This window comes from Drosophila simulans, unplaced genomic scaffold, assembly GCF_016746395.2.
Source record: "Drosophila simulans strain w501 unplaced genomic scaffold, Prin_Dsim_3.1 Segkk94_quiver_pilon, whole genome shotgun sequence".
Taxonomy (NCBI): domain Eukaryota; kingdom Metazoa; phylum Arthropoda; class Insecta; order Diptera; family Drosophilidae; genus Drosophila; species Drosophila simulans.
The window spans coordinates 147,501-170,718 of record NW_025416889.1 but is presented as its reverse complement, the minus strand read 5'-3'; the positions used below and the strand labels follow the sequence as shown (position 1 = coordinate 170,718).

General features: G+C 38.0%; 5 non-coding genes across 5 annotated transcripts; all 5 read right to left on the bottom strand.

Moving 5' to 3' along the window:
• Positions 1-7,041: 7,041 nt before the first annotated feature.
• LOC120285736 lies at positions 7,042-11,003 on the bottom strand. Its single transcript, XR_005544956.1, has one exon. It is a non-coding gene; the product is annotated as a large subunit ribosomal RNA (ribosomal RNA).
• A 394-nt stretch (positions 11,004-11,397) lies between these two features.
• On the bottom strand, positions 11,398-11,576 carry LOC120285716. The gene has a single exon (XR_005544936.1). It is a non-coding gene; the product is annotated as a 5.8S ribosomal RNA (ribosomal RNA).
• Positions 11,577-12,265: 689 nt separating this feature from the next.
• Positions 12,266-14,260, bottom strand: LOC120285730. Its single transcript, XR_005544950.1, has one exon. It is a non-coding gene; the product is annotated as a small subunit ribosomal RNA (ribosomal RNA).
• A 4,009-nt stretch (positions 14,261-18,269) lies between these two features.
• Positions 18,270-22,231, bottom strand: LOC120285735. The gene has a single exon (XR_005544955.1). It is a non-coding gene; the product is annotated as a large subunit ribosomal RNA (ribosomal RNA).
• Positions 22,232-22,625: 394 nt separating this feature from the next.
• LOC120285715 lies at positions 22,626-22,804 on the bottom strand. Its single transcript, XR_005544935.1, has one exon. It is a non-coding gene; the product is annotated as a 5.8S ribosomal RNA (ribosomal RNA).
• Positions 22,805-23,218: the final 414 nt, after the last annotated feature.

The following is a 23,218-nucleotide window of genomic DNA, read 5'->3' as shown; positions in this document are numbered from 1 at the left end:
ATTATATGAACATTTCATTTTTTTTTCCATTATTCATATATAATATGATTATTTTTTTCTTTATACATATAATACATATTAATTTTCATATGTTTATTATTTAATTTACTCATATTATTGCCAAAATCATATGAATACATAAGTTTTGAACAATATGAGAGGTCGGCAACCACTGCCTACCTATAGTAGTTTTTGAACCCTCTGTCGTAATTCCGGTCGTTTACACTACTATACCCTCTCCCTATAATGGCTTTTCTCTATAATACTAAGAGAATGTGGGAATATTTCAGCATTTTTTTCCTTATACATATAATAATTAATCATTTTCATATGTATATTATTTAATTTACTCATATAATTCCCAAAATCATATGAATTCATAAGTTTTGAACAATATGAGAGGTCGGCAACCACTGCCTACCTATAGTAGTTTTTGAACCCTCTGTCGTAATTCCGGTCGTTTACACTACTATACCCTCTCACTATAATGGCTTTTCTCTATAATACTGAGAGAATGTGGGAATATTTCAGCATTTTTTCCCTTATACATATAATAATTAATCATTTTCATATGTATATTATTTAATTTACTCATATAATTCCCAAAATCATATGAATACATAAGTTTTGAACAATATGAGAGGTCGGCAACCACTGCCTACCTATAGTAGTTTTTGAACCCTCTGTCGTAATTCCGGTCGTTTACACTACTATACCCTCTCACTATAATGGCTTTTCTCTATAATACTGAGAGAATGTGGGAATATTTCAGCATTTTTTCCCTTATACATATAATAATTAATCATTTTCATATGTATATTATTTAATTTACTCATATAATTGCCAAAATCATATGAATACATAAGTTTTGAACAATATGAGAGGTCGGCAACCACTGCCTACCTATAGTAGTTTTTGAACCCTCTGTCGTAATTCCGGTCGTTTACACTACTATACCCTCTCACTATAATGGCTTTTCTCTATAATACTGAGAGAATGTGGGAATATTTCAGCATTTTTTCCCTTATACATATAATAATTAATCATTTTCATATGTATATTATTTAATTTACTCATTTAATTGCCAAAATCATATGAATACATAAGTTTTGAACAATATGAGAGGTCGGCAACGGTCTTTCCTCTATAATACTAAGATAATATGGGAATATTTCAGCATTTTTTCCCTTATACATATAATAATTAATCATTTTCATAAGTATATTATTTAATTTACTCGTATATAATTGCCAAAATCCTATGAACACATAAGAGAATACAATATGAGAGGTCGGCGCAACCATAATATAGTAGTTGATGACGAGGTGTTTGGCAACTTGATACAATTCTTTAAAGTCTTTATATCAAAAATATATGATAGGGACAATATCATATGCGTCACTAAATTGATGACGAGGTGTTTGGCAACTTGACACAATTCATTAAAAGTTTTTATATTAATTATATGATAGGGACAATATCATATGCGTCACTAAATTGATGACGAGGTGTTTGGCAACTTGACACAATTCATTAAAATTCTTTATATTAATTATATGATAGGGACAATATCATATGCGTCACTAAATTGATGACGAGGTGTTTGGCAACTTGACACAATTCATTAAAGTCTTTATATTAATTATATGATAGGGACAATATCATATGCGTCACTAAATTGATGACGAGGTGTTTGGCAACTTGACACAATTCATTAAAGTCTTTATATTAATTATATGATATGGACAATATCATATGCGTCACTAAATTGATGACGAGGTGTTTGGCAACTTGATACAATTCTTTAAAGTCTTTATATCAAAAATTATATGATAGGGACAATATCATATGCGTCACTAAATTGATGACGAGGTGTTTGGCAACTTGACACAATTCATTAAAGTCTTTATATTAATTATATGATATGGACAATATCATATGCGTCACTAAATTGATGACGAGGTGTTTGGCAACTTGACACAATTCATTAAAGTCTTTATATTAATTATATGATAGGGACAATATCATATGCGTCACTAAATTGATGACGAGGTGTTTGGCAACTTGACACAATTCATTAAAGTCTTTATATTAATTATATGATATGGACAATATCATATGCGTCACTAAATTGATGACGAGGTGTTTGGCAACTTGATACAATTCTTTAAAGTCTTTATATCAAAAATTATATGATAGGGACAATATCATATGCGTCACTAAATTTGAATTTTGACTTGATTTTTTTTTTTTTTTTATGGCATATCTTTTTGATACATTTTCAATTCATTTAAAGTCTTTATATTAATTATATGATAGGGACAATATCATATGCGTCACTAAATTGATGCAGTCGCGATCGAACACTCGACGAGTGCAGACGTGCCTGCGGATCGACAGCAAATTGTTAGCAAATTGTTAGCAAATTGTTCACAGTTGTAAGTCCCGTTACTTGTGCCCAGCCACTTCGCGTCGCGTGATCTTGTCGCGCGTTTTGATTGGCCCAGCCAACGTACCTAACGGTAGTTCGCACTAACACCATCGCACACCCGAGTGTGCGTGTTATCAGCGCAAAAAACCCAGTGCTCGAAGCAGCGGTATAATTGCAAAGCAGCAGCCACGTGCTGCCTGGCTCACCGGCTTACGGTGCCCAGCTTCCCCCCCCCCCCCCTCCTCACTCCTTATCAACTTTGGAGAAGATGGACTGGCAGGCCCCCCCGCGCACCCACAAGCTTGGAACAACACCACGCAAAAAGGCTCTGAGAACACGCAAGAGCAGCTCCAGCAGCGAGGGAAGCACCTCGCATACAGAGCCGGGCGAGATAAAGCGAAAACCGGCAAAGAAAGCACAGGGAGAGGAGCTGGAAGATAAGCCAAGCACTAGCGCAGCTCTGCGCAAGAAGCTCGCCAACAACGCCTTCGCTTTACTCTCGACCGAAGAAGACGAGTACGACCAAGAGAGCTCTGATGACGAACCCGGACCTAAAGATGATTCCAAGCCCAAGACCCCCGAGAAACCAAAGCCCACCCCGAAGACCATCAAGCCACCTCCGATTTTTATCCCCGATGTGACCAACATCTCGGCACTCGTCAAGATGATCACGACTCTTGTAGGCCCGAAGAACAATTTTACCTACAAGACCGTGAATGGCAACAACGTACGTGTCATGATGCCGGACAAAGAGTCCTATACAGCTCTGCGTCTCCAACTTGTGGCCCAAAACAAGAGGCATCGGACTTTCCAGCCGAAAGATGAACGTGCATACAAGGTTGTCATCAAAGGACTCCACCACTCCACCGATCGTGAGGAAATCATTGAAGACCTTCGCAGACAAGGGCACGCTGTTAGAGATCTGCACAATCCCATTGGCAGAAGAACTAAAGAACCGCTGGGAATATTCTTCGCCAACCTGGAGCCTTCCAGCAACAACAAAGACGTCTACCAAGTCAAGCGGATCTGCAGGTCGGTAGTAACCATTGAACCGCCGCAGAAGTTCAACGACGTGCCTCAATGCTTCAGGTGCCAAGGATTCGGTCATACACAGCGTTACTGCTTCCTGGAATACCGATGTGTAAAGTGTGGAGGCCCTCACGAATCGAGGGCATGTGAGAAGAGGGAGGACGACAAAGCGTGCTGCTTCCACTGCCAGGCGGACCATCCTGCGTCTTTCAAGGGATGCCCTGCATACAAAAGGGCCAAAGCACTCGCTGCTCCGAAAACAAGGCCCGTCGCTAATGCTAACAAGGCGCCGCCCGTGGCATCACCAAACGTCACCTCTGGCAGGAGCTACCGAGACGCCCTCAACGGAGTGCACGCAGCACCGCAGAATCCCACAACCCCAGTCCAAACCCAAACAGAAACCCCACACTCCGGTCAGATAGAAGCGATGTTCGCTCGCATGGAAGGAATGATGGAAAGGATGATGGAGCGCATGTTCACCCAGATGACACAGCTGGTGGCCACCATTCTCAACAGCAAGTCATGCAACTAAAGCTCCACCTAGTCGTCTGGAATGCGAACGGCCTGCAGAACAGCAAGGCCATAGTCGAGCACCATCTGAAGACCCACCAGATCGATATCCTACTCGTAGCCGAAACCCACTTCTCCCCCAGATCCCACTTTAATATCAGCGGATATGACCTCATCCATGCAGACCATCCTTCTGGCAGAGCACGCGGTGGAGCAGCCATCCTCATCAGGAGCGGTATTCAATACCTAGAGCTGCCCGCGTTTCAGCAAGACTGGGCACAATGTCCTGTCATCAGGATTGTCAGCCCGCAAGGAGATTTAGACATTGGAGCGGTCTACTTTCCCCCCAGATACCGCATAACAGCATCTCACCTCAGTGAGTTCTTCGAGCATTTTGGGCCCCGCTTCATAGCAGCTGGAGATTATAACGCCAAACATTCTTGGTGGGGATCGCGCGCCAACAACCCCAAAGGGAAAACTCTGTTTGGGTACCTGCAACGCCACCGACTGGACTGCCACTCCACTGGCGAGCCCACTCACTGGCCAACGAATCCCCTCAAGACTCCAGACCTGCTGGACTTTGCTGTGTCGAAAGGCATAGGGCATGCGAAGATCAGCTGCACAACAAATGCTGATCTCCTGTCAGACCACTGTGCAATAAACGTGCTAATCAACACGCCAGTCCTCAGGAAAACCCCGCTCAGAAGGCTCACTGGAAAATATACCGACGCCGCCAAGTTCGCGTCCTGGATGCTCTCCACCGTCAATCCGAACCCCATCCTCAACACACCCAGGAACATTGATGAAGCTATCGGGAATCTCACCAGGCAGATGCAAAACGCTGCGGAATTCGCAAGCCCACCGCCACCAAAGACTGCGAGAACACCTAGCAGGGACCTCCACCTCTGGTCCCCGGAAATTGCGGCACTCGTGACTGAGAAGAGGCGTCTCAGGAGAGTTTGGTTCTTGACGCGCAATCCAAGAGACAAAACAGCGCTCAATCACGCCACAAAGGAGTTGAAGGACAAGATCTCCAGCCTACGCCAGGACTCCTTCCTCAGATTCCTCGAGGAACTCTCTCCCGGGGACCCAGACCACAATCTGTGGAACGTCACCCGCCACATTAAACGACCAGCCAAAAAGGTTTCCGCAGTGCGCAAAGCAGATGGATCCTGGTGCCGTTCGGATGCTGAAAGAGCAGAAGCTTTCGCCGAACACCTTTACAACGCCTTCTCTCCGTTCGACTGCTGCACTGCCGAAGAACATGCTGAAACAGCCCGGTTTCTCAATAGCCCAAGCTCTCCCGGTCCCCCGTTGGAACCAGTCGACCCTGAGGAAGTTGCGCAGGAGATTGCTCTACTGAAGAACAACAAATCTCCAGGCCTGGATCGTATAGATGCGGCGGCCCTAAAAATGCTCCCATTCCGCTGCACACAAATGCTGGCCAGCATTTACAACAGCTGCTTCCGGCTAGGGTACTTCCCGGAAGAGTGGAAAAGAGCAGAGGTTATTGTCCTCCTCAAGCCTGGTAAGCCTGAAGCCAATCTCGCCTCCTATCGTCCGATTAGTTTGCTGGCAATCCTCTCCAAAATACTCGAAAGAGTATTTTTGCGCAGAGTATTGCCAGTACTGGATGAGGCTGGTTTGATCCCCGATCACCAGTTTGGCTTCAGGCGCTCCCACGGAACACCAGAGCAATGCCACCGGCTAGTCGAACGGATCCTCGAGGCATTCGAGCAAAAGAAATACTGCTGCGCTGTAATGCTCGACGTGAAGCAGGCATTCGACAGAGTTTGGCATCCTGGACTCCTCCATAAACTCAAATCCTACCTCCCAAGCCCCCATTTTACCCTCCTCAAATCCTACACTGAGGGAAGAGCATTCCAAGTCAGATGCGGAAGTGCAATAAGCCTACCCAGACTGATCAGAGCTGGAGTTCCGCAAGGCAGTGTGCTCGGACCAATACTGTACACCCTTTACACCGCAGACCTTCCCATAATCCCCTCCAGGAACCTAACTATAGCGACTTATGCAGATGACACGGCTTTCCTCGCCTCCTCATCCGACCCACGAGAAGCCTCCGAAACAATCCAAAGGCAAATGGACGCGCTACATCCCTGGCTCAGCAGGTGGAACATCGTAGTGAACGCGGAAAAATCTACCCAAACAACATTTGCACTAAGGAGAGGAGACTGCCCACCGGTCACGCTAAACGGAGTCATCATTCCCAACGCACCCGCACCCAAGTACCTAGGACTTACCCTGGACCGCAGGCTCACTTGGCGTCCCCACATCGTCAGCAAACGCATACAGGCCGATGCGCGTCTGAGGCAGATGCATTGGCTTATTGGGAGAGGGTCCAAGCTAAGGCAGAACCACAAAATCCTGGTGTACAAGGCAATTCTCAAGCCCATCTGGACCTACGGGATACAGCTATGGGGCACGGCAAGCCACACGAATCGCCTGCGTATACAGCGGTTCCAGAATAGGTGCTTGAGAATTGCCTGTAATGCGCATCCCTACCACGAGAATGTCGCCATACATAGGGAACTTGGAATCCCACAAGTCGCTGATGAAATCTCCAGGCTCAGCGAGAGATACCTGAAAAGGCTCGAAAACCACCCTAACCACCTCGCCACCAACCTGTTAGACAATAGCCAAACAAGCAGACGTCTCATGAGGAGACACCCTCTCGATCTTCCACAACAATAGACAACACATATAAAACCCGCCACAAATACATGTACAATAGTATCCCTTAAGCTAATGTTCCCCCGCAAAACCATTTAATTATTGTCCACTAGGACAGATTTTAAATAAATAAACGCACGCTAAAAAAAAAAAAAAAAAAAAAAAAAAAAAAACTAAATGATGACGAGGTGGCAACGAACAACAAAATCTAATAATATAATAGGAAAATCATATCGTCACTAAATTGATGACGAGGTGTTTGGCAACTTGATACAATTCTTTAAAGTCTTTATATCAAAAATTATATGATAGGGACAATATCATATGCGTCACTAAATTGATGACGAGGTGTTTGGCTACAGGAAAAAATCATTTATTTATCGAATCATCAAGCAAAGGATAAGCTTCAGTGGATCGCAGTATGGCAGCTGCTCAACCACTTACAACACCTTGCCTGTTACAAAAGTCGTTTACAATTGATTCTAGGCTTTGTCATTGTATTAAATAATGCTTTTATATGTAACTAGCGCGGCATCAGGTGATCGAAGATCCTCCTAATTTACTATGTTACAAATTACATTGGCATCACATCCATTGTCGTTTATAAAATAAATTATAAACTTTAAATGGTTTAGAAGCCATACAATGCAAATTGCCCCTTATTTATCATTGCAGTCCAGCACGGATACGACCTTAGAGGCGTTCAGGCATAATCCAACGGACGTAGCGTCATACCACTGTTCGCTCGAACAAGTATTGTGCCATTGGTCCGTACCTGCGGTTCCTCTCGTACTACGCAGGAATGCTGTCGCAACAACGTTTTGTCATTAGTAGGGTAAAACTAACCTGTCTCACGACGGTCTAAACCCAGCTCACGTTCCCTTGCATGGGTGAACAATCCAACGCTTGGTGAATTTTGCTTCACAATGATAGGAAGAGCCGACATCGAAGGATCAAAAAGCGACGTCGCTATGAACGCTTGGCCGCCACAAGCCAGTTATCCCTATGGTAACTTTTCTGACACCTCTTGTTAAAAACTCTTTAAACCAAAAGGATCGATAGGCCGAGCTTTTGCTGTCCCTGTGTGTACTGAACACCGAGATCAAGTCAGCATTTGCCCTTTTGCTCTATGTGTGGTTTCTGTCCGCACTGAGCTGGCCTTGGGACACCTCCGTTATTATTTGAGAGATGTACCGCCCCAGTCAAACTCCCTACCTGGCAATGTCCTTGAATTGGATCATACCTGAGTAATTGGAGTTATACCAAATTTTCAAATCAAAAATACATAAATGCATCGTTTTATTAAAGAATTTGTTTGCGATTATATAACAAACTCGTGATACTTTGATCAAGAAGCTTGCATCAAAACCCAATACCATAAGATATAATAAATATATCCGTATAATGGCTAGGAAATGATACACGTTCCATTTAATCAAGTAAGTAAGGAAACAATAAGAGTAGTGGTATTTCATTGACGATACCAAACCGAGGTCTAATATCTCCCACTTATTCTACACCTCTTATGTCTCCTTACACTGCCAGATTAGAGTCAAGCTCAAAAGGGTCTTCTTTCCCCGCTAATTATTCCAAGCCCGTTCCCTTGGCTGTGGTTTCGCTAGATAGTAGATAGGGACAGTAGGAATCTCGTTAATCCATTCATGCGCGTCACTAATTAGATGACGAGGCATTTGGCTACCTTAAGAGAGTCATAGTTACTCCCGCCGTTGACCCGCGCTTACTTGAATTTCTTCACTTTGACATTCAGAGCACTGGGCAGAAATCACATTGTGTCAACACCCGCTAGGGCCATCACAATGCTTTGTTTTAATTAGACAGTCGGATTCCCCAAGTCCGTGCCAGTTCTGAATTGATTGTTAATTGATAATCGTTATAATTGATAAGAACTAATTGGTTTAACCCAAATAGTATTCTTAAAAATTTTAGCAAGAAAGTTCCACAATTGGCTACGTAACTAAACTATCCGGGGAACAAGTAACTAACATAAATGCTAGAAACTCTATTTACCCAGAACGAGCACATAAACCATGTTATTGTTTCCCAATCAAGCCCGACTATCTCAATCTTCAGAGCCAATCCTTATCCCGAAGTTACGGATCTAATTTGCCGACTTCCCTTACCTACATTATTCTATCGACTAGAGACTCTTCACCTTGGAGACCAGCTGCGGATATTGGTACGGCCTGTTGAGAAGTTTGCGTGTCCCCACCATAAATTTTCAAGGTCCGAGGAGAAAATATCGACACAACAGTATATGTCATGCTCTTCTAGCCCATCTACCATATCTCTCTGCGAAAGACTTCCATGGTAGTACGGCTATAAAACAGAAAAGAAAACTCTTCCGATATCTCTCGACGGCTTCTTTATGGTCGTTCCTGTTGCCAGGATGAGCACGAGGCCCATATTTAATAACAAACGGATACTCAACAGGTTACGGAATTGGAACCGTATTCCCTTTCGTTCAAAATTATTCAAGTGTATTATATTCGCTTTGTTTATATAGTTAGGCATTTTTGTTTTACTTGAAAATTTTCGGCTTTCGCCTTGAACTTAGGACCGACTAACTCGTGATCAACCACTGTTCACACGAAACCCTTCTCCACTTCAGTCCTCCAAGGTCTCATTCGATTATTTGCTACTACCACCAAGATCTGTACCAATGGCAGCTCCATGCAGGCTTACGCCAAACACTTCTACGCATACCATTGTACCTTCCTACTCACTAAAGTTTCAAAATTTATATCACAAGTAATATAAATCATCTACTTTAGCGGTAATGTATAGGTATACAACTTAAGCGCCATCCATTTTAAGGGCTAGTTGCTTCGGCAGGTGAGTTGTTACACACTCCTTAGCGGATTTCGACTTCCATGATCACCGTCCTGCTGTTTTAAGCAACCAACGCCTTTCATGGTATCTGCATGAGTTGTTAATTTGGGCACCGTAACATTACGTTTGGTTCATCCCACAGCGCCAGTTCTGCTTACCAAAAGTGGCCCACTGGGCACATTATATCATAACCTTGAACTTCATATCAAGAAAGTTAAGGTTCTTACCCATTTAAAGTTTGAGAATAGGTTAAGATCGTTTCGACCCTAAGGCCTCTAATCATTCGCTTTACCAGATAAGATTATTTTATATAATATTAAAATGCACCAGCTATCCTGAGGGAAACTTCGGAAGGAACCAGCTACTAGATGGTTCGATTGGTCTTTCGCCCCTATACTCAATTCTGACAATCGATTTGCACGTCAGAACTGTTTCGGTCTTCCATCAGGGTTTCCCCTGACTTCAACCTGATCAAGTATAGTTCACCATCTTTCGGGTCACAGCATATATGCTCAAGGTACGTTCCAGTTAGAGGCATAAATAATATAAATATACATTATACATAACTATATAGAACGCCCCGGGATTGTGTTAATTAGCTATAAATAGCTAAAAAACTAATCCCATTATTAGTCAAGTTAATTACGCTATTAGGTTTACATCCCAATAACTTGCACATATGTTAGACTCCTTGGTCCGTGTTTCAAGACGGGTCCCGAAGGTATCCTGAATCTTTCGCATTGTTAATCATACAAGAGCATATAATAAACACAAAAATCAATGATAATTATGCCATTATATAATTCCGAAAAATTAACGCTCTGTAATAATATAAATCTATCAGCACTTTATCAAATTAATAACATTTATTCTGTGTTAAAATGCAAGCAATTTAATTGGAATAAACTATAAGTTATATTTTATGATAAATTTGGGATATGCTAATAGATTACAATGTCCTTATATGGAAAAAATGCACATTATTCTTAATAATATTATTTAAATATTACAATTTTAATGATGAATTTTCCATAACGGATATTCAGGTTCATCGGGCTTAACCTCTAAGCAGTTTCACGTACTGTTTAACTCTCTATTCAGAGTTCTTTTCAACTTTCCCTCACGGTACTTGTTTACTATCGGTCTCATGGTTATATTTAGTTTTAGATGGAGTTTACCACCCACTTAGTGCTGCACTATCAAGCAACACGACTCTTTGGAAACATCATCTAGTAATCATTAACGTTATACGGGCCTGGCACCCTCTATGGGTAAATGGCCTCATTTAAGAAGGACTTAAATCATTAATTTCTCATACTAGAATATTGACGCTCCATACACTGCATCTCACATTTGCCATATAGACAAAGTGACTTAGTGCTGAACTGTTTTCTTTTCGCTCGCCGCTACTAAGAAAATCCTTGTTAGTTTCTTTTCCTCCCCTAATTAATATGCTTAAATTCAGGGGGTAGTCCCATATGAGTTGAGGTTGTATATATAACTATATTTTGCCATAAATTCTTTATATATAAATGATAAAACAATCAATTAAATTCGTTATAAATAGTTCCAATAGTTCTTGTAAGCAAAGTTATTTTTTATCCATTTAACGAACCAACGAAGAATAATAACATAACCAAGTTTTTTTTTTTTCGAATCATTAATAAGAGACAATTCTAGATGAAAAATATTTCAATTTTTTATGCTAGACATTTCTCAGTATTATTTGATTGAAAAAGAAAATATTTCTCTTCGTTTTTCACATTCAAATGTGAGATAATGTTTTTCATTTCTTTTTTAATATTATGAATAAAATCATTATTTAATCCAATAATATACCATATGCTTATAAAAAATTTATAAACAACTTAATTAGCATAGTCTTACAACCCTCAACCATATGTAGTCCAAGCAGCACTATAAAATTAATTAAAGTACATAACAGCATGGACTGCGATATGCGTTCAAAATGTCGATGTTCATGTGTCCTGCAGTTCACACGATGACGCACAGTTTGCTGCGTTCTTCATCGACCCATGAGCCGAGTGATCCACCGCTTAGAGTTTTATAATTCATTTTTATATAATGTCAATATTGTTTTTATTGAAAGAAATTAAAAATACACCATTTTACTGGCATATATCAATTCCTTCAATAAATTTATTTTTATACCTAAAATAAATGTTGCGAAATGTCTTAGTTTCATATAAGCATTATGTATCATAATAATCTGGTTATGGTTTGCTATTTTGGGTGACACATACTGCAAAATTTATATAAAACATTAACCTGATGGATGACAGGTACAAACATTGTATATTTTAGGTTGTTGCATTAGCCAACGTATGCTCATAACATAGATGAACAATACATATTCGCAACGCGTGTATATTATGGTCCATATACACACAAACTTATTTCGATTACCACATTCAAAATTATTTTAATTTTAATTCGACTTCCACTTTCGAATTTAGTTTAGTTTCTTCGATTTCCATTTTCGAGAATTTGTTTTTATAGGAAACGCCGTTGTTGTAGTAAGTACTGCCACAAATACGCACAACAACATTAATAATGTTAAAGTCTTTTTATGAGGTTGCCAAGCCCCACATATAAATAAAATAAAAGCCATCTACATTTTATTTTCACTTTAACTTTTGATTCCGTAGAATCATTTTGTAATATTTTTATTTTGGTAAATTGTATTTATTTGTATTATAACAAATGTTTATTAACGGTAAGGATATTATACAATAATGATCCTTCCGCAGGTTCACCTACGGAAACCTTGTTACGACTTTTACTTCCTCTAAATAATCAAGTTCGGTCAACTTTTGCGAAACAACCGTAACACGCAAGGCGTCACAGTGATCACGTCCGGAGACCTCACTAAATAATTCAATCGGTAGTAGCGACGGGCGGTGTGTACAAAGGGCAGGGACGTAATCAATGCGAGTTAATGACTCACACTTACTGGGAATTCCAAGTTCATGTGAACAGTTTCAGTTCACAATCCCAAGCATGAAAGTGGTTCAGCGGTTTACCCGGACCTCTCGGTCTAGGAAATACACGTTGATACTTTCATTGTAGCGCGCGTGCAGCCCAGGACATCTAAGGGCATCACAGACCTGTTATTGCTCAATCTCATTATTGCTAGACGCAATTTGTCCATTTAAGAAGCTAGTGTCCTTATAATGGGACAAACCAACAGGTACGGCTCCACTTACATAAACACATTCAAACACAATAAACATTTTACTGCCACCATGAATGAAGGCTACATAAGCTTCAGCACCATAATCCTGAAGATATCTATTTAATATATTTGAGTCTCGTTCGTTATCGGAATTAACCAGACAAATCACTCCACGAACTAAGAACGGCCATGCACCACCACCCATAGATTCGAGAAAGAGCTATCAATCTGTCTTACACACTTATGTTCGGACCTGGTAAGTTTTCCCGTGTTGAGTCAAATTAAGCCGCAGGCTCCACTCCTGGTGGTGCCCTTCCGTCAATTCCTTTAAGTTTCAGCTTTGCAACCATACTTCCCCCGGAGCCCAAAAGCTTTGGTTTCCCGGGAAGCGACTGAGAGAGCCATAAAAGTAGCTACACCCAATTGCTAGCTGGCATCGTTTATGGTTAGAACTAGGGCGGTATCTGATCGCCTTCGAACCTCTAACTTTCGTTCTTGATTAATGAAAACATCTTTGGCAAATGCTTTCGCTTAAGTTAGTCTTACGACGGTCCAAGAATTTCACCTCTCGCGTCGTAATACTAATGCCCCCAAACTGCTTCTATTAATCATTACCTCTTGATCTGAAAACCAATGAAAGCAGAACAGAGGTCTTATTTCATTATCCCATGCACAGAATATTCAGGCATTTGAAGCCTGCTTTAAGCACTCTAATTTGTTCAAAGTAATAGTACCGGCCCACAATAACACTCGTTTAAGAGCACTAGTGCAGGTTTTTAAATAGGAGGAACATATGAAAAAATACAAGTATTTAATCACATATAAGAACTCCACCGGTAATACGCTTACATACATAAAGGTATAGTACTAACCACAATTGTAAGTTGTACTACCCGTATGAAGCACAAGTTCAACTACGAACGTTTTAACCGCAACAACTTTAATATACGCTATTGGAGCTGGAATTACCGCGGCTGCTGGCACCAGACTTGCCCTCCAATTGGTCCTTGTTAAAGGATTTAAAGTGTACTCATTCCAATTACAGGGCCTCGGATATGAGTCCTGTATTGTTATTTTTCGTCACTACCTCCCCGAGCTGGGAGTGGGTAATTTACGCGCCTGCTGCCTTCCTTAGATGTGGTAGCCGTTTCTCAGGCTCCCTCTCCGGAATCGAACCCTGATTCCCCGTTACCCGTTGCAACCATGGTAGTCCTAGATACTACCATCAAAAGTTGATAGGGCAGACATTTGAAAGATCTGTCGTCGGTACAAGACCATACGATCTGCATGTTATCTAGAGTTCAACCAATATAACGATCTTGCGATCGCTTGGTTTTAGCCTAATAAAAGCACATGTCCCATAAGGTTCATGTTTTAATTGCATGTATTAGCTCTAGAATTACCACAGTTATCCAAGTAACTGTTAACGATCTAAGGAACCATAACTGATATAATGAGCCTTTTGCGGTTTCACTTTTAATTCGTGTGTACTTAGACATGCATGGCTTAATCTTTGAGACAAGCATATAACTACTGGCAGGATCAACCAGAATAATGTTTTTCCTTCATATTCCATTCATATTTTTTGAATCGAAATAAGCAATATAATAGATATATGGATTTTTCACTTTATATAATTCCATGATTTTTATTATATTGAATAAAATTCAATATTTCGCCTTTGGGTAAAATTTTAAATATATATTTATAAGTAAAATATCCATTCGATTACGGCCATTTTTATATAGCATTCGTAATCCATAATTTCATTTTTAATTTATACTTGTTTTACCAATATAACAAGAATTTCATATAATTATTGTAATATATATGTTTCTATAATTATATCTTTTTATATATACATATTTCATTATAAAATATCATTTTATTTCCAACATACATAATTATTGTATCCACACATGTACAATTTTTGTTTAACCAATATAAATATTAAGTTAAATCATTTGCATTTTGAAGATAAATTTAAAATTTATCTCTTTTCATATATCTCTCTGGTAATATATAACATAAAACCAAGCGCATATGATAATATTTCCACATTTAATATATAATTTTATATTTCTTTCATAAGAATCCATATTTGTATTATACCGTAACGATATAATAATCCAACTATACGGCAGGTAATAAATAAATATTTGCCTGCCTCCAAAAATTAACGATAATATATGGAAACGATTTGTTATTCTATATATAATAGAAACTTGACTTTTGTTTCAACGATATTATCTAAAAAGCGTATATTCCTATTATCCGCGGAGCCAAGTCCCGTGTTCTATAGAACTGAGAAACAAATTTGTACGGATAATAATATACTTTATTGTATGTAACCAATATAAACATAATCCGAAATAAATATTTCGAATAATGCGGGAGGTCGGCAACCACTGCCTACCTATAGTAGTTTTTGAACCCGCTGTCGTCAAAGCGGGTATTTTCAATTCCGTTTGCCACCCAACATACGGGCTATTCTCTTATATATTAAGAGATTATATGAACATTTCATTTTTTTTTCCATTATTCATATATAATATGATTATTTTTTTCTTTATACATATAATACATATTAATTTTCATATGTTTATTATTTAATTTACTCATATTATTGCCAAAATCATATGAATACATAAGTTTTGAACAATATGAGAGGTCGGCAACCACTGCCTACCTATAGTAGTTTTTGAACCCTCTGTCGTAATTCCGGTCGTTTACACTACTATACCCTCTCCCTATAATGGCTTTTCTCTATAATACTAAGAGAATGTGGGAATATTTCAGCATTTTTTTCCTTATACATATAATAATTAATCATTTTCATATGTATATTATTTAATTTACTCATATAATTCCCAAAATCATATGAATTCATAAGTTTTGAACAATATGAGAGGTCGGCAACCACTGCCTACCTATAGTAGTTTTTGAACCCTCTGTCGTAATTCCGGTCGTTTACACTACTATACCCTCTCACTATAATGGCTTTTCTCTATAATACTGAGAGAATGTGGGAATATTTCAGCATTTTTTCCCTTATACATATAATAATTAATCATTTTCATATGTATATTATTTAATTTACTCATATAATTCCCAAAATCATATGAATACATAAGTTTTGAACAATATGAGAGGTCGGCAACCACTGCCTACCTATAGTAGTTTTTGAACCCTCTGTCGTAATTCCGGTCGTTTACACTACTATACCCTCTCACTATAATGGCTTTTCTCTATAATACTGAGAGAATGTGGGAATATTTCAGCATTTTTTCCCTTATACATATAATAATTAATCATTTTCATATGTATATTATTTAATTTACTCATATAATTGCCAAAATCATATGAATACATAAGTTTTGAACAATATGAGAGGTCGGCAACCACTGCCTACCTATAGTAGTTTTTGAACCCTCTGTCGTAATTCCGGTCGTTTACACTACTATACCCTCTCACTATAATGGCTTTTCTCTATAATACTGAGAGAATGTGGGAATATTTCAGCATTTTTTCCCTTATACATATAATAATTAATCATTTTCATATGTATATTATTTAATTTACTCATTTAATTGCCAAAATCATATGAATACATAAGTTTTGAACAATATGAGAGGTCGGCAACGGTCTTTCCTCTATAATACTAAGATAATATGGGAATATTTCAGCATTTTTTCCCTTATACATATAATAATTAATCATTTTCATAAGTATATTATTTAATTTACTCGTATATAATTGCCAAAATCCTATGAACACATAAGAGAATACAATATGAGAGGTCGGCGCAACCATAATATAGTAGTTGATGACGAGGTGTTTGGCAACTTGATACAATTCTTTAAAGTCTTTATATCAAAAATATATGATAGGGACAATATCATATGCGTCACTAAATTGATGACGAGGTGTTTGGCAACTTGACACAATTCATTAAAAGTTTTTATATTAATTATATGATAGGGACAATATCATATGCGTCACTAAATTGATGACGAGGTGTTTGGCAACTTGACACAATTCATTAAAATTCTTTATATTAATTATATGATAGGGACAATATCATATGCGTCACTAAATTGATGACGAGGTGTTTGGCAACTTGACACAATTCATTAAAGTCTTTATATTAATTATATGATAGGGACAATATCATATGCGTCACTAAATTGATGACGAGGTGTTTGGCAACTTGACACAATTCATTAAAGTCTTTATATTAATTATATGATATGGACAATATCATATGCGTCACTAAATTGATGACGAGGTGTTTGGCAACTTGATACAATTCTTTAAAGTCTTTATATCAAAAATTATATGATAGGACAATATCATATGCGTCACTAAATTGATGACGAGGTGTTTGGCAACTTGACACAATTCATTAAGTCTTTATATTAATTATATGATAGGACAATATCATATGCGTCACTAAATTGATGACGAGGTGTTTGGCAACTTGACACAATTCATTAAAGTCTTTATATTAATTATATGATAGGGACAATATCATATGCGTCACTAAATTGATGACGAGGTGTTTGGCAACTTGACACAATTCATTAAAGTCTTTATATTAATTATATGATATGGACAATATCATATGCGTCACTAAATTGATGACGAGGTGTTTGGCAACTTGATACAATTCTTTAAAGTCTTTATATCAAAAATTATATGATAGGGACAATATCATATGCGTCACTAAATTGATGACGAGGTGTTTGGCAACTTGACACAATTCATTAAAGTCTTTATATTAATTATATGATATGGACAATATCATATGCGTCACTAAATTGATGACGAGGTGTTTGGCAACTTGACACAATTCATTAAAGTCTTTATATTAATTATATGATAGGGACAATATCATATGCGTCACTAAATTGATGACGAGGTGTTTGGCAACTTGACACAATTAAATCTTATAAAATATATAAAATATATACTAAAATGACAGTTTGCAACTTGATACAATTCTTTAAAGTCTTTATATCAAAAATTATATGATAGGGACAATATCATATGCGTCACTAAATTGATGACGAGGTGTTTGGCAACTTGACACAATTCATTAAAGTCTTTATATTAATTATATGATATGGACAATATCATATGCGTCACTAAATTGATGACGAGGTGTTTGGCAACTTGATACAATTCTTTAAAGTCTTTATATCAAAAATTATATGATAGGGACAATATCATATGCGTCACTAAATTGATGACGAGGTGTTTGGCAACTTGACACAATTCATTAAAATTCTTTATATTAATTATATGATAGGGACAATATCATATGCGTCACTAAATTGATGACGAGGTGTTTGGCAACTTGACACAATTCATTAAAGTCTTTATATTAATTATATGATAGGGACAATATCATATGCGTCACTAAATTGATGACGAGGTGTTTGGCAACTTGATACAATTCTTTAAAGTCTTTATATCAAAAATTATATGATAGGGACAATATCATATGCGTCACTAAATTGATGACGAGGTGTTTGGCTACAGGAAAAAATCATTTATTTATCGAATCATCAAGCAAAGGATAAGCTTCAGTGGATCGCAGTATGGCAGCTGCTCAACCACTTACAACACCTTGCCTGTTACAAAAGTCGTTTACAATTGATTCTAGGCTTTGTCATTGTATTAAATAATGCTTTTATATGTAACTAGCGCGGCATCAGGTGATCGAAGATCCTCCTAATTTACTATGTTACAAATTACATTGGCATCACATCCATTGTCGTTTATAAAATAAATTATAAACTTTAAATGGTTTAGAAGCCATACAATGCAAATTGCCCCTTATTTATCATTGCAGTCCAGCACGGATACGACCTTAGAGGCGTTCAGGCATAATCCAACGGACGTAGCGTCATACCACTGTTCGCTCGAACAAGTATTGTGCCATTGGTCCGTACCTGCGGTTCCTCTCGTACTACGCAGGAATGCTGTCGCAACAACGTTTTGTCATTAGTAGGGTAAAACTAACCTGTCTCACGACGGTCTAAACCCAGCTCACGTTCCCTTGCATGGGTGAACAATCCAACGCTTGGTGAATTTTGCTTCACAATGATAGGAAGAGCCGACATCGAAGGATCAAAAAGCGACGTCGCTATGAACGCTTGGCCGCCACAAGCCAGTTATCCCTATGGTAACTTTTCTGACACCTCTTGTTAAAAACTCTTTAAACCAAAAGGATCGATAGGCCGAGCTTTTGCTGTCCCTGTGTGTACTGAACACCGAGATCAAGTCAGCATTTGCCCTTTTGCTCTATGTGTGGTTTCTGTCCGCACTGAGCTGGCCTTGGGACACCTCCGTTATTATTTGAGAGATGTACCGCCCCAGTCAAACTCCCTACCTGGCAATGTCCTTGAATTGGATCATACCTGAGTAATTGGAGTTATACCAAATTTTCAAATCAAAAATACATAAATGCATCGTTTTATTAAAGAATTTGTTTGCGATTATATAACAAACTCGTGATACTTTGATCAAGAAGCTTGCATCAAAACCCAATACCATAAGATATAATAAATATATCCGTATAATGGCTAGGAAATGATACACGTTCCATTTAATCAAGTAAGTAAGGAAACAATAAGAGTAGTGGTATTTCATTGACGATACCAAACCGAGGTCTAATATCTCCCACTTATTCTACACCTCTTATGTCTCCTTACACTGCCAGATTAGAGTCAAGCTCAAAAGGGTCTTCTTTCCCCGCTAATTATTCCAAGCCCGTTCCCTTGGCTGTGGTTTCGCTAGATAGTAGATAGGGACAGTAGGAATCTCGTTAATCCATTCATGCGCGTCACTAATTAGATGACGAGGCATTTGGCTACCTTAAGAGAGTCATAGTTACTCCCGCCGTTGACCCGCGCTTACTTGAATTTCTTCACTTTGACATTCAGAGCACTGGGCAGAAATCACATTGTGTCAACACCCGCTAGGGCCATCACAATGCTTTGTTTTAATTAGACAGTCGGATTCCCCAAGTCCGTGCCAGTTCTGAATTGATTGTTAATTGATAATCGTTATAATTGATAAGAACTAATTGGTTTAACCCAAATAGTATTCTTAAAAATTTTAGCAAGAAAGTTCCACAATTGGCTACGTAACTAAACTATCCGGGGAACAAGTAACTAACATAAATGCTAGAAACTCTATTTACCCAGAACGAGCACATAAACCATGTTATTGTTTCCCAATCAAGCCCGACTATCTCAATCTTCAGAGCCAATCCTTATCCCGAAGTTACGGATCTAATTTGCCGACTTCCCTTACCTACATTATTCTATCGACTAGAGACTCTTCACCTTGGAGACCAGCTGCGGATATTGGTACGGCCTGTTGAGAAGTTTGCGTGTCCCCACCATAAATTTTCAAGGTCCGAGGAGAAAATATCGACACAACAGTATATGTCATGCTCTTCTAGCCCATCTACCATATCTCTCTGCGAAAGACTTCCATGGTAGTACGGCTATAAAACAGAAAAGAAAACTCTTCCGATATCTCTCGACGGCTTCTTTATGGTCGTTCCTGTTGCCAGGATGAGCACGAGGCCCATATTTAATAACAAACGGATACTCAACAGGTTACGGAATTGGAACCGTATTCCCTTTCGTTCAAAATTATTCAAGTGTATTATATTCGCTTTGTTTATATAGTTAGGCATTTTTGTTTTACTTGAAAATTTTCGGCTTTCGCCTTGAACTTAGGACCGACTAACTCGTGATCAACCACTGTTCACACGAAACCCTTCTCCACTTCAGTCCTCCAAGGTCTCATTCGATTATTTGCTACTACCACCAAGATCTGTACCAATGGCAGCTCCATGCAGGCTTACGCCAAACACTTCTACGCATACCATTGTACCTTCCTACTCACTAAAGTTTCAAAATTTATATCACAAGTAATATAAATCATCTACTTTAGCGGTAATGTATAGGTATACAACTTAAGCGCCATCCATTTTAAGGGCTAGTTGCTTCGGCAGGTGAGTTGTTACACACTCCTTAGCGGATTTCGACTTCCATGATCACCGTCCTGCTGTTTTAAGCAACCAACGCCTTTCATGGTATCTGCATGAGTTGTTAATTTGGGCACCGTAACATTACGTTTGGTTCATCCCACAGCGCCAGTTCTGCTTACCAAAAGTGGCCCACTGGGCACATTATATCATAACCTTGAACTTCATATCAAGAAAGTTAAGGTTCTTACCCATTTAAAGTTTGAGAATAGGTTAAGATCGTTTCGACCCTAAGGCCTCTAATCATTCGCTTTACCAGATAAGATTATTTTATATAATATTAAAATGCACCAGCTATCCTGAGGGAAACTTCGGAAGGAACCAGCTACTAGATGGTTCGATTGGTCTTTCGCCCCTATACTCAATTCTGACAATCGATTTGCACGTCAGAACTGTTTCGGTCTTCCATCAGGGTTTCCCCTGACTTCAACCTGATCAAGTATAGTTCACCATCTTTCGGGTCACAGCATATATGCTCAAGGTACGTTCCAGTTAGAGGCATAAATAATATAAATATACATTATACATAACTATATAGAACGCCCCGGGATTGTGTTAATTAGCTATAAATAGCTAAAAAACTAATCCCATTATTAGTCAAGTTAATTACGCTATTAGGTTTACATCCCAATAACTTGCACATATGTTAGACTCCTTGGTCCGTGTTTCAAGACGGGTCCCGAAGGTATCCTGAATCTTTCGCATTGTTAATCATACAAGAGCATATAATAAACACAAAAATCAATGATAATTATGCCATTATATAATTCCGAAAAATTAACGCTCTGTAATAATATAAATCTATCAGCACTTTATCAAATTAATAACATTTATTCTGTGTTAAAATGCAAGCAATTTAATTGGAATAAACTATAAGTTATATTTTATGATAAATTTGGGATATGCTAATAGATTACAATGTCCTTATATGGAAAAAATGCACATTATTCTTAATAATATTATTTAAATATTACAATTTTAATGATGAATTTTCCATAACGGATATTCAGGTTCATCGGGCTTAACCTCTAAGCAGTTTCACGTACTGTTTAACTCTCTATTCAGAGTTCTTTTCAACTTTCCCTCACGGTACTTGTTTACTATCGGTCTCATGGTTATATTTAGTTTTAGATGGAGTTTACCACCCACTTAGTGCTGCACTATCAAGCAACACGACTCTTTGGAAACATCATCTAGTAATCATTAACGTTATACGGGCCTGGCACCCTCTATGGGTAAATGGCCTCATTTAAGAAGGACTTAAATCATTAATTTCTCATACTAGAATATTGACGCTCCATACACTGCATCTCACATTTGCCATATAGACAAAGTGACTTAGTGCTGAACTGTTTTCTTTTCGCTCGCCGCTACTAAGAAAATCCTTGTTAGTTTCTTTTCCTCCCCTAATTAATATGCTTAAATTCAGGGGGTAGTCCCATATGAGTTGAGGTTGTATATATAACTATATTTTGCCATAAATTCTTTATATATAAATGATAAAACAATCAATTAAATTCGTTATAAATAGTTCCAATAGTTCTTGTAAGCAAAGTTATTTTTTATCCATTTAACGAACCAACGAAGAATAATAACATAACCAAGTTTTTTTTTTTTCGAATCATTAATAAGAGACAATTCTAGATGAAAAATATTTCAATTTTTTATGCTAGACATTTCTCAGTATTATTTGATTGAAAAAGAAAATATTTCTCTTCGTTTTTCACATTCAAATGTGAGATAATGTTTTTCATTTCTTTTTTAATATTATGAATAAAATCATTATTTAATCCAATAATATACCATATGCTTATAAAAAATTTATAAACAACTTAATTAGCATAGTCTTACAACCCTCAACCATATGTAGTCCAAGCAGCACTATAAAATTAATTAAAGTACATAACAGCATGGACTGCGATATGCGTTCAAAATGTCGATGTTCATGTGTCCTGCAGTTCACACGATGACGCACAGTTTGCTGCGTTCTTCATCGACCCATGAGCCGAGTGATCCACCGCTTAGAGTTTTATAATTCATTTTTATATAATGTCAATATTGTTTTTATTGAAAGAAATTAAAAATACACCATTTTACTGGCATATATCAATTCCTTCAATAAATTTATTTTTATACCTAAAATAAATGTTGCGAAATGTCTTAGTTTCATATAAGCATTATGTATCATAATAATCTGGTTATGGTTTGCTATTTTGGGTGACACATACTGCAAAATTTATATAAAACATTAACCTGATGGATGACAGGTACAAACATTGTATATTTTAGGTTGTTGCATTAGCCAACGTATGCTCATAACATAGATGAACAATACATATTCGCAACGCGTGTATATTATGGTCCATATACACACAAACTTATTTCGATTACCACATTCAAAATTATTTTAATTTTAATTCGACTTCCACTTTCGAATTTAGTT